We start from the raw sequence: 12,917 nt of genomic DNA on the forward strand, positions 1-12,917 counted from the left end.
TAATAGAAATGAATAGATGTATGATTTAAATAACAAGTTTGTATTTTCTTTGCCTTGTCTAGGGACTGAGGCGGCACTTCAGCAGGAAACCCAAGACCCCACCCTGACTGAGGCAGGAAGGGAAAGAGCTCCATGAATCCCCTGTAGGCAGGGACTACGGCCATTCTCAGCAGGAATCAGATACGGAAGAAGAGACCTCCCGTCCCTCAACATCCATACCAATAATAAGGGGGTTCATGGCTCTTAGAAAAGAGGTAGGCAGGAAAGTTAGGGAGTATCCGGTCTCCCTGCAAAGACAATGAGGTCATCCTATCCTAGAAGGGGTCCGCCCTAATCCGCCTACAATTAAGCAAGCCAGAAGGCATTTTTTAACTCAAAGAAACCAGTTGGCAGAGATTTAGGTACCAGTTTAAGCCAGTCACTGGCACCTGCGCAACGAAGACCCCAACAACCTTCAACTCACCTGAGTCTCATTATGTCATCATTATAATATGATGCATATGCCTAGAAGTTCATTAATATCATTATAACAGACTGAATTCTGGGAACGAACATGCGCAGAAGGCAAAATGATGACTCACTGAGTCCTGTCAATCTTAGTTGTCAATCAAGGAAGCCCACTCCTCTAAGAAAAGTAATCACCCACAGCTAAAAGGGATAAAAACTCTGAAGTCTTTGTTACCAGGCCTTTTTGAGCCACGCTTCTCTTGTTCAAGGTTCGCTTCCACGTCTGGAAGTGTACTTTCCTTTCTAATAAAACTTTTCTTTCCTACTGTATTTCGGTCTCTTGCTCAATTCTTTGTTCGAGACATCAAGAACTTGTTCAACGCGCCAGGAGAGGATCCCACTCTCTGGTAACATAAATATAACTAAGGAGCATAGAGTGGGGTAGAGGAGTCCCTGGCAGGTCATGCTAGAGAGGCCCCTTCCACCATTACCATTCCGGTAAACAATGTAGCATCTGTTTGTCTGGGGTCCAAATGAATAAGGAAGCTCTGTTAAGACTGATCAGGTGATTCTTCCTGGGTCTCATTAGATGGAAGGATAAGAAAAGGGAGGAAACTATACTGACCACCAGCAAGTGTCTCAGGGTATCTGTTGTTACATCAGACAGGATTGTGATCAGGAGGCAGCCTGACCTGACGCCAGGTTTTCCAAAGCGTGTTTGCGGAAGAGTAGTGCTATGTGGTTCATAATTCTAGGAATAATGCAAACAAGGTCCCACCATCAAATAAGTTCAGAAGTAGGATTTCACAGGAACTGCAGAATTCCACAGAGCCTCCAATACGTCCATGTGCATTGCGAATCTCTAAGAAAGAGCCTAGAGCATCCGCCATTTCCCAAACAGCCTAGCAGGGGACCCTTTTGAGGGAAAGCATCTCAAAAACATCTATTGTTCCTAACTGCCTAATGCTGGTCCCAGTGGAGCCTGCGTTTTAGAAGTCAGCAAACCAGAGTCTAAGCTAGTCATTATATCCTCTACACTTCAGTTTTCTCCCAAGGACTAATGTGAGGATGAGGCAAGAGAACTAAAGTGTTAAATCAAGCCACATTCAGAAATTGCAAAATGCCATTAGCTCTGCAGCCAGACCAGGAGGACACCTGCTGAACAAAGGAAGATTTCTGCTTGGGCTTGCTAACAACCCATTTCCCCACACCATGAAGGGAAAACAGGAAAACAATCTTTAAGTGGTGCCCTACACAAAATAAAATAGTTCATTCCCTATGGTTAAAACCATGGGGAATCTATGAATTAAAGGCGGCAACTGCCAGCAGGCCTTTGATGCTACATAATCTTACCTTTTCACAGTACATACTCTTATCTTTCCTCACTGTATGTCCATATCGAAGGTAAACAAAGTCTTTAAACTGTAACTCACAGGAACTAAAGAATGATAAATAAACTGAATCCCCCATACACTTGGGGTCTCTCTCACTGTCCTGTCTCTCTCTATTGTCTCTGGCCCTCTAAGTCTCTCAGGCTCTCTCACCCCTTCTCTAATAAACTTCCCCTCTGACTCTAACTTTGGTGTGTGTTGGAATTCTCTCTACACTCTCCACCAAAACACCCTCTTTTCTCAGTGCAGGGCTTGGTCTCTACTCACTCGGGGGAATTTGCCCTGTCCTGCGTCAACTAGGAATAATATTACATATCTTACAGACTTGTACTGAGGAATAATGAGGAGCTCGGTGGTGGAAAAATCTAACTTGAACAAAGAGCAATTCTTCTTAGCTGATGAGTGAGGAGTGCCACGCATAGGTGGGTACCCCCTGTGGCAGAAGCATTGAAATGAAACCAGTGTTTGCTCAAATATTCCTTCCGAATGCGTTGTCTGGGACCTTGCAGACATTAAGTCCCTTGGGTGTCTATAAGTGCTGGGATAACCACAGATCCACAAGAAATGGGCTCTTTTCCCCTGAGAGCGCTAAGATCTGAAAGAACACTATTATATCAGTAATAATAATAACTATAATCATCACTGCTTATTAAAGGACTACTAGTTACCCAGCACAGTGGGTGCTTTATATTGCTATTATTCCACTTAATCTTCACAGCAACCTTCAAGGTGGTATCATCACTCTCATATTACAGGTGAAGAAATTGAGACTCAGAAATTTAAACATTGTACTCCATGACACAGCTGATCAGTGGCAGAACCAAAGACCCACTCTGTTTAATCATTAAAGAACAAAAATGTCTGTCCACTAAAAGTTTAGCTGTGCCTTGATTTCAGGATTCAATCTGATCAATCTATGTAAGCACAAAGTCACTAAAGAGAATTCTTGAACATTGCAGGAAATTCTGTTTCCCCTTCTTACAGATAGATGGAAACTCTGTGGTTTTCTTCAATAACAAGAGGCCAAGGGAGCTAAAGTAAGACTTCTGAACGTGAACTTGTACAGTGGGGTTTGGGGAATACCCCACGAAGGGCCTAGAAGAGTTTCTCAAAGTGTCTCTTTCCCCATTTTTTAGCTCACCCAAGTGACCACAGAGTTTTTTTTCAAATACCACATTCATTTGAAACAGGCCACAATCCTCAGGTTGCAAAGTCATCTGTACATCTTTTTAAGATGATGGCAAGTGATTTGCATCAGCATCTTTGAGAAAAATAATTCCAAGATATTGCAAAGTAATAAAATTAACTCCAAGGAGTATACATTCCCTGTTCCATTGCTACACAATATATGTTTATGATGTAGACTTCTGCTTCCCCAAAATACCTAAAAACAAACAAACATATTACCTGTTTCTTTTGCTTGGCCAGTGGAGAGGTTTTTCCTCACTTCAGATGTTTAAAAAGAAACAAAAAGGAGAAAAAACCTTCTCTATGAAAAATGCTGAGGTCTGAAAGAAAAGAAGTAGAATTCCAGCTCTGTCTGAAGCACCTCCCTCTATATACACACACACTACACATCTCACATCTCTGCAGCTCTCTGCAGGGCAAGCTCTGGCTTAAATAAATCAAGAAATAAACACACACCCACACACACGAAGAAATAACTCAAACAGGCCACGGCTGCTTTGCCTTTCAGCCTGGAAGGCGAACCCAGAGCCGCAGATACCAGAGAGGCTGAGCTGGCCAGGGAGCCGCAGCTGTCTGCCCCAACCCTGCCCTGTTCTGGACTAGGAGATAAAAGGGATGTGCTCAAGTAATGGGCTGCGATCACATGACTGCTTCCAAGGGGACCAGGCTCCGTACAGGCTGGACCAGGCCTCTGTTTGCATACATAATCTGCATCAGTACAAAGCATAAAAGAGAATTTTGGTAAATAAGGGCAGAAAAGCACTCAATGACTGACTCTTTAAGTCAACCAAGGATGATTTTTAGGAAATATTACAGTAACCTGGGTATGATTAAGAGAAGGAAGTGGGAACACGAAACGGTCCTCCTTAGGACTTGAAAAAGCGTGGGTTTAAGGGAGCAGCCACTGGGTGCTGAGCTGCAAATTTATTTATGACATTTTTATTCCTCTAGCTATTAGCTGCTTATTGGAGAACCCATCTGTGAAAGGGAGATTCACCTCCCTCCATCAGCAGAAAGGAAAAGGAAAGTTGGCCCGTAATTCTGCTGAGTTTGAGAAGGAAGAGGAAGAAGACACATTTGAAAATTCAAAGTGCCGATGTCAGTACTGGATGCCACCAGCCATAGTTCTGCTGTCTTTTGAGGCAATCCAGGGGTGATCTTGTTCCCAGAATCTCACGCTGTCTGCCGCTGCACTGACAGCAATTTTCCTCCCAAACTCTCCCTAGCTGGTTACACAGCAAGGTCTTAGCCTACTGGCCTTAGGCAACAAGAGCTAGGATTTAAAGGACTCCAGCCATAATCATTTCATAACCCCACCCAAACTGCTCTTTAGCCTATTCCTTTCTGCAATTGAGCGCCACAGGAGATCCAGTAAAGTGGTTACCTAGCTTGCTATTTAATCTAATGGAGTCACTTTAAAAATAACTGGAAAGGCAGCTCTGGGCTTCTGCACTCCTATTAGCACATTAAATATTACCAGAGGACCTTATTATATGGCAATGCAACCTTACGGATTTCCATAGCAGGGACTCCAAGACTAAGACCTGATGGGGCTGCCATACATATTGTAAATGATAGCATAATTACCCAGGCTTCCAAAAAAATAGTGGACAATGTCACTATATGGCTGCATTTCCGGCCAAATGCCTATTCAATCCACAGTGATTAAATGATGGCTACATCTAGATACAGTTGGTCAAATGTCACCTCCTCTGTGTGAAGACTTTCCTGAATCACCAAAGAGGAGTTAGTCACTGTCTTCTGGCACTCAAAGCCATGTGTGTGTCCAATTATAGAACTTCCCAGAGCGCACTGTAATTTGTCCTTTTACATGTGAAATCCATAAGGGGAAGGATTCATTTCATTCCTCTTGGCATTCCTAGCACCAAATGTATAAGAGGTACTCACCAAATACTTGTTTAATCACAGAAAGAAAGAAAGGAGAGAAAGAACTTATGATTTAGTGGTTATTTAAATGGCCAAATTCTGGACCATGAATTGGATTGGCTATGCCCTTTATGTGATTTGTCTAAAACTTAGAATTTGCTTAAAATGAAGAACTTCACCATATTTTTCCATTGTACAAACAACACTAAAATGCTACTGTGAGCACCACAAAGAGTCCTATAGCCAGCCTCCAACTGTTAAATGAATAAGTATTGATGTATGTGAATAAATCACAATAATAATAATATTTATTAAGCACTTACTATTTTCTAGACACTTGTTAATTTTACATGTGTTAATCTTATTTAATTCACACACCATCCTATGACGTATATACTATTATTATCCCTATTTACACGTCAGGAACTATAACCCAAAGTCAAATAGGAAATGAGTAACCGAACTGGGATTTGAACCCAGGCACTTGCCTTTAGAATCCCTACTTATAATCATTATACTATACTGCCTCAGCACCTTGTATGTTTGCAAAATGAAGGTTCCAACCTCTATTCAGATATTCTCTGGCTTTCTTCCAGCTGAGCAGAGATGTGTTCTCCTCTCCTGAAAACAATAATAATAGTAATGAGTAAAGTAATGTTAACAGTTCCAAACTCACTCATTAACAGATTATACCCCTAATAGTCAAGGTGAGTCAATTTATCTCTCAATGGGCACATCATCATAAGAAAATAGCCAATAAGAAAGATGAGAGCTCAGTTACCCCCTCCCAGAAGAAGCCATAGCAATATCAAAACATCCTTAACTAAGATGCCTTTTGCTCTTCCATTCGACACATTTTTATTAAGTGGCAGGCACTGTGCTAAGGGACAGGGACATAAATGGTGAAGAAAATGGACATGGTTAGGTGAAGCGAACACATAGGTAAATCAGATATTGAAATAAAAAGGCAAATTAAAATCTGTCTCCCTTATTGGAACATAATAAGCTCCAGGTACCTAAAACAGTGCCAGGCACATAATATTTATTACATGAATAAGTGAAAGCAGTACCGTATGATATAATCTCTAACAGGACAGATAGGGGGCACCAAAAAAAGCCCCATCCCAGAAAGGGGGATGAGGGAAGGCTCTCTAGAAGAAGCGATGCCTGGGCTCCGGCCTGGCCATTGAGCAGCCAGAGTTAGGAGTTAGCCAGAGGAAAAGAGGTGAGGGAGAGAAGAGGGTATTCTTATACACATGTATATCTTACAGAACTTAACAAAGACGTGAAATGGGAGAGATGAAGATCAGAATGAACTGTGGTCATAATTATAATGCTGCAATTAGACTTTCTAATTGGGTAGAGAAAGGCATCTGTCAGCTATAATTGAAAAAGGGCAGCTTCTCTACCTCTGCAGGCAAGACTTACTCTTTCTTGGCTGTGTCTCTTCTTCCCTCACTTCCCCACTCCTCTACTGGGTTTGCCTTCACTTTCTTGCTCTCAAATGCTTGTCTAAGGGTCTGCTTCTGAGGCAACCCAAACCAGGACCTTGGTTAGTCTATGGTAGTAGCAAACTATAGAAAGATGAGGGATGGAGAAGGCTGGTTACCTCACAAGGGAAGGATTGGGCATTGCAGGCAAACCTGTCCTATTTCACAAGCTTCCTGGAGCTAGCCACAGTTCCATTTTCTACCAAGGAAAAGTAATTCCAATGGGCAGCTCCTGTTATTGGTCATGACACATACTGGGGAATGTGCTAGAATCTAGGCAAAGCAGATAGATTTGGGAGTAGACAGAAAACAACGATGTGTGTAGGTCTGTTTGGCAGTGAGTACTTAAGATGTTTGTCCACTCATAGTACACTCATGCCTCAATGCCCAATAGCACCAAAGAGGGGTAGCTTGGACAGGGCTAGCCCTTCAGCTAGCCTTCTGGAGCTGGGGCCAGTGGTAAGCAATCACACCCTATCCCAGCTTCCTAGCACCTGAGAGTCTCTAAATTGAGGTACCTGCCCATAGCAGAAGCACAGAAGATCTGTTGGAGAGTAGAAAGCAAAACATTAGAATTCATTTTTTAATCTATTTTTTAATTTTTTGAATTTTCTATTTTTATGTATATTTGGTAATGTACATAATATGTGAGTTCCACAGTATTAGTAGTGATAAGTATATATACTGTATTAGGGGTTCATGATCAAAAACATTCAAAAACTCTTGATTTAAAGAGCCTGCTCCCTTTCGAAGACAAGGAAGAAATACCAAGCAATTTTACATTTAAATAAAGAAGAAAGGGTCACACTTATTACCAGGGAAGAATTCTGAGTAATGAAAAAACACACTAAGTAGGAGAAAAGAGAGGCCAGATTTGGCAAGTTATTAAAATAAATCAAAGCTGGGTTATGAGTCACTCTTAGGTAGAAGAAATTCATAAAAGCCAGTGCTCACAAGGTGTGTCTGTTCACAAGGGGTCACCTGGTCAGCAGCCACAATGACAGGCTGAAACAGCTGTCATGTGCTGAATTTTCTAAGTTCAGCTTTGAAAAGGCTCCATCTTGGATACAAAAATTGGGCTTTCCAGGGTTGTAATTTAACAAATAGAAGATTAGTATGTATCGGAATTTAAATTTTGACCACTGCTTAACCCTAGCTTGGTCCTAGATGGCTTGAGTTTTTTTTTTTTTTAATCTCCTTAAATTAACTCTGAATGTTTATAAATCAAATCAAAAAGCTTCATAGAGGGTTCCAGTCTGGGTAAGATGGAACAAGTACACTCTACTCACTCTTCCATGTCTCTCCCATAGAAAAAAACGTTATAACACTTGGACAGAATCCATGAAGTGGCTGTTTGAGGACTGTGGCAGGCCAACTCCAAGATGGCACCCAATGATCCCCTCTTCTTGGTATCCATGCCCTTGTGAAATCCTTCCCCTTCCATGTGAGCTAGACCTAACCACCTGTTTCTAATCAGAAGAATATGGCAAAGGTGCTGGGATGTCACTTCTGCGACTAGGTTATAAAATATTGTGACTTTCTGTCTTGCTAGCACTCTATTGCCTTTGCTACTTAAGTGCTTTTGATGAAATAAGTTGCCATGTTGGAGAGGCCCACATGGCACAGGACTGGAGAAAGTCTCTGGCCAAAAGCCAGCAAGGAACTGAGGCCCTCAGTCAAACAGACCCCAAGGAACTGAATCCTGCCAACATGCCTGCCGCATAAGCTTGTAAGCAGATTCTTCCCCAGTTAAGCCTTAAGATGACTGCAGCCCAGCCAACACCATGACGGGTGCAGCTTGTGAGAGATCCTAAAATAGCAGAGCCATGTAAGCCACACCCAGATTCCTGAGCCACAGAAGCTATGAGATCATAACTTTCTGTTTTAAGTCTCTAAGTTTATGGGTAATTTGTTACACAGCCATAAATAAGTAACACAAGGACTCTGAAAAGTAAATAGCAGAAGCGGGGTTGAGAAGATCGGAGATTAAAGTACCACCAAAACTGGTGGTGAGTTGACTATTTTTTTCCCTTCAGTTCCTCCAAACTGGATTTGAGGAAGCAGAAATTCAAATTAAACCCACAATGAGAATAATACTACACACCTATTAGAATGGTTAAAAAGAATACCAATAATACTCAGTGCAGGCTACAATGTAGAGCAACTAGAACTCTCACATTTTTCTGGTGGGAATGCAAAATGATACAGCCGCTCTGCAAAATAGTTTGGTAGTTTCTTATAAAGTTGATGATACATTTACCCTGTGACACAGCGATCCTACTCCTGGGTATTTACTCTAGAAAAATGAAACCTTATATTCACACAAAAACCTGTATAAACAGGTTCATATAGTCAAATACTAAAAATAGCCAGATGTCTTTCAATGGGTGAATAAATATACAAACTGTGGGACACCCATCCAATGGAATGCTACTGAGCATTAAAAAGGAACAAACTATTGATGCAGACAACTTGGATGAATCTCAGAGGATTATGCTGAGTGAAAGAAGCCAGACTTAAAAGGTTGTGTATATTTATATGAGATTTTCAAAAAGGAAAAACTGTAGTGATGGAAAACTGACCAGTAGTTGCCAGGGATGATGGGTGAGGGAGGATGTGACTATAAAGGGATAGCTGAGGGAGTTTTGGGGGGTGATATTTTGTATCTTAATTATGGTAGAGGTTGCACTCATCTACCCATGTGTCCAAATTCACAGAAGTGTACAAGTCAATTTTACTGCACATTAATTTAAAAATAAATTTTTAAAAAGCTTCACAGAGCTGGCTCTGGTTTACTGCCTTTGGGTCTGCAGATTTTAAAGTCTCCATGGGCTAACTTTGACTGCCAAGGGCCGTCCTAAATCACAGCTAGAAGCAATGACATCTGCTGTAAATGACAAGCACTAAGGAAAACACTTGCCTTTCCTTTACTTTTAGCTCTTGATCCATGGGTAAAACTCAAAGAACAGAGCTCCCAGGCAGAAAACACACCCCATCCATTCTTTACTCAACAGATACTGAGTGTGTTCCATCTATCAGGCAGGGGTACAAAGATGAATGAGCTCTGATTCATTTCCTTGTCAGGTGCATAGTGTAATGCGGGCTATGGGCCTGTCCACAAATAATTTCAAAACAGGAGGTGTAGGTCCAGAGTTATCTGCCCCATAGTATTATTGGAGTCCAGAAGTAGATCAGCTGGACCAAGGCAAGTCAGGAAATGTTTCATAGAGGATAAAAGGTGGGAAAGGCATCCCAGAGAACATTGGAATATGTTATACTTGAATAGTGTTTCCTGAGACTGGGGGATAGAGGGTGTATAGATCAGAGGATGGGGAAGTGAACCTGGGGAGGTAGGTTGGTGCCAACTATGATCATTCTTGTACGTCATAACAAAAAATTCCAACTTCGACCCATCAGTTGGGGATTGCAATTTCAAATGCTTACATGAGCCAGGGCAGATAATATAAATGAATAAATCAGCCTGGGTGGAAAAACGATGGGACATTTATAGAGTTTTTACCTAACTGAGGCCGCTGCTACTTATTGGTAGCTCCCTCTTAGGCTGCCATTCAGAAATTCCAGCCCAGTGTTGCTCAATGTAATTTTTCAAGAGAAGTTGAACATATTTTTATGTAAAATCTCTCTATTTTTAAATGTGAGTATATTTCTGCAAACTTAAGATGCCATCGATTACAAGTTGCATCATTAATTTATGTACCAATAAGAAAGAAGAAACGCAACCATCAAACTATGACATTCCATCAACTTTAAGACACATTCCAATATCAGAGGTGCTGAAATGTGAAAAAAATGTGCATCTTAGAATCAATGAAATATAATAATTCTCGTTTTCTCAAAACACTGTGTAAACTCCATGGATTCAGTGTAAGGCTGCCAGACTGCAAACTCTGGGTGAAGGGGAGCCTGAGAGTAATCTGATTGGATTCAAGTTTTAGGAAGATCACCCTTAGAGTTGGATAGTGACAAACTGGGAAAAAATCAGCCATAGGAAAACCAGTGAAGAAGCTCCTGCCACAATCCAGGAGATAGATATAAGTGCAGAATTAAAGCCCAGTAATGGAGGTGGAGAGGAGGGGCAAATGTGAAAGCCTTTTAGGTAATAAACCCCACAGGTCCCACACAGGGCATAGGGAGCAAGAGAGATGGAGGCATTAAGAATGATTCCGAGGCTTCTAGTCTAGAATAATAGGTGGATTCATTACTTACTTCACACTACTTACTGGGTGTCTACCATGTGTCAGGCACTATGCTGGGTGCTGGGTACAACAGCAGACAACAGACACGGTCCCTGCCCTCTTGTAATTTACAGTCTAGTGGGTGATGCTATTAATTGCAGAAGAGTATTAACAGGTACAGGGGTAGGACACAAGAGGGACAAATGTGTTTACGGTGGAGAAAAATAATGAATTGCAATGTCCCATAGGCAGTAGAAGCCTGCATTTAGGGCACAGGAAATAAATCAGGTCTGCAGATTCTGATTAAAGAGGTCAGCAGGGTACCAATAACAGCTGAAGCAATTAGAGAAGATAAAATAGCCAGGGAGAGTTTGTAGAGTAAGAAGGTAATAGGGGCAAAAGCAGAGCCCTGGGGACTAGAGACATTTAAAGGGAATGAGAAGAAGGAAAGAGCAAACAAAGGATCTTAAAAATGAAAAAATCAGGAAAGGAAGAGGCCCAGAAGAGAGAGGTGTCTGTAAACCAAGGGATACAGGTATTATCACATAATCCAACATACCTTCATCTATAATTACTGTATAGAAATAATTTACCTTGGCAATGTACAATTCAGATTTTCAGAGTTATGTGTGCTTTGTATGAATTCCAAATCTGCTTATCAGGACTGCTTCTTGGTTAGAGAGTTGTGATATTTTTAAATATTGCCACAATCTGTTCCTTTAGCTTCTATGTGCTTATGTTGTGCATGTATCTCAGTTTGACATCTAGCATGAGTCAATGGCAGGGCGATGTAATTCCTTCTTATTTTCCTTCTGCAGAAGCTGTAATATGCCATTCCAAGACAAAAGTAAAAGAAAGAATATACATTTATGCAACTCCTCCTCATATCAAAACACTGGGAATTGGGCAAAACTGATCTAAGCACAGATGGTGCCGTCCCCTTAAAAGACCACCATGAGGTTCTTGACCCAGAGCTCCCTATCAGGTGAGCCTATGATGTGGCAAGATATTCTGATCCTGTGGACTTGTTCAGAAAGGCCCTTCATTTTATAGGAAAGAAATCCAGGCCCAGAGATTCATCACTTATTTAACACTACTTACTGGGTGGCACCCTAACGTCAGTTGTACGACTTGGCCGATACTCTTTCCATTACACCAAGGTGACCGAATTCTACACTATAAAGATAGCTCCAATATAATATATATCAAAGTATGATATATATTATAAATATATATTATAAATATAAATATAAAGTCCACAAGAGTTGGCCAAACAACTAAACAGAGGAAGAAGATTAACTTTCAAACATATGGTTCCAGGCCTACCCAGATTTCATTCAACTCCTCTTCTCCTTTAAGAGTTCTTACCTTCCAAGTTGTCAGTTCCACATGGGCTCAAGGAAAATAAACTTCTAGCTGGTGGCTGAATCTTTTCTGCCTAACCTCCATGCTCAGGACACAATCATCCTCACACTTACAGGTCTTGAAGAGGACTCCTCGGCCTCATCTGAAATTTTCCAGAGGCAGAGTCTTGAATGAGTCTTTATTAGGTTGCTTTGGCAACCGCATGATGTCACAGACAGACATGACAGTGCCTGACAACAGAAAGTGAACAACATAACCTGCATGTGAGAACCACTTCCTGCTTATTGGAAAGACAGGTTCCAGGTTCTACAAGCCTTCTTTTTGCCACCATTGCCTCCCTGTCAACCATTTTTCTATTTATGAACATAGAAAATAAAGAAAATTTGGTTTCTTGGAGGAATGTTAAAATTATTAGCTAAACAAGGCCTGGGAGGACCAGATGGCTTCACCAGTGAATTCTACCTAACATTCAAAGAAGACTTAATACTTATTCTCCTTAAACGCTTCCAAAAAATCAAAGAGGAGGCAATACTTCTCAACTCATTTTATGAGGCCAATATTGCTCTGATACCAAAACCTGGTAAAGATAACACAAAAAAATAAAACTAAAGACCACTATCTCTCATGAACACAGATGCAAAAATCCTAAATAAGATACTAGGGAACCGAAAACAGCAACATATTAAAAAGATTATACACCGCGATCGAGTGGGCTTTATCCCAGAGGCACAGAGATTCATATCACAGGTTCAATATATGCAAATTGATTAATGTGATACACCACATACACAAATTAAAAAATAAGAATCATATGATCATATCAACAGATGCAGAAAAAGCCTTCGACAAGATACAGCACCCATTTATGATCAAAACGCTTAATAAAATAGATATAGAAGGAAAGTACCTTAACATAATAAAGGCCATCTATGACAAACCCTCAGCCAACATTA

The 12,917-nt window shown here is 41.0% G+C and overlaps 1 protein-coding gene across 3 annotated transcripts in view; it reads right to left on the reverse strand.

Annotated features, from left to right (window-relative positions):
* Positions 1-12,917, reverse strand: part of PPEF1 (protein phosphatase with EF-hand domain 1) — a 107,855-nt gene that overhangs the window by 82,516 nt on the left and 12,422 nt on the right. The window contains exons 9-12 of one of the 3 annotated variants that reach the window (XM_039852260.1): positions 11,968-12,106; positions 11,193-11,420; positions 5,448-5,534; positions 3,246-3,346 (exon numbers count right to left, since the gene is read on the reverse strand). The gene's annotated coding sequence lies outside the window, so the exon portion shown is untranslated. Of the gene's footprint in view, positions 1-3,245; positions 3,347-5,447; positions 5,535-6,341; positions 6,829-11,192; positions 11,421-11,967; positions 12,107-12,917 lie in introns of those variants that run through there. The other 2 variants (XM_039852261.1, XM_039852262.1) reach the window with 2 other exon arrangements.

This window comes from Pteropus medius, unplaced genomic scaffold (genome assembly GCF_902729225.1).
Source record: "Pteropus medius unplaced genomic scaffold, Ma_sr-lr_union100, whole genome shotgun sequence".
NCBI classification, from domain to species: Eukaryota; Metazoa; Chordata; class Mammalia; order Chiroptera; family Pteropodidae; genus Pteropus; species Pteropus medius.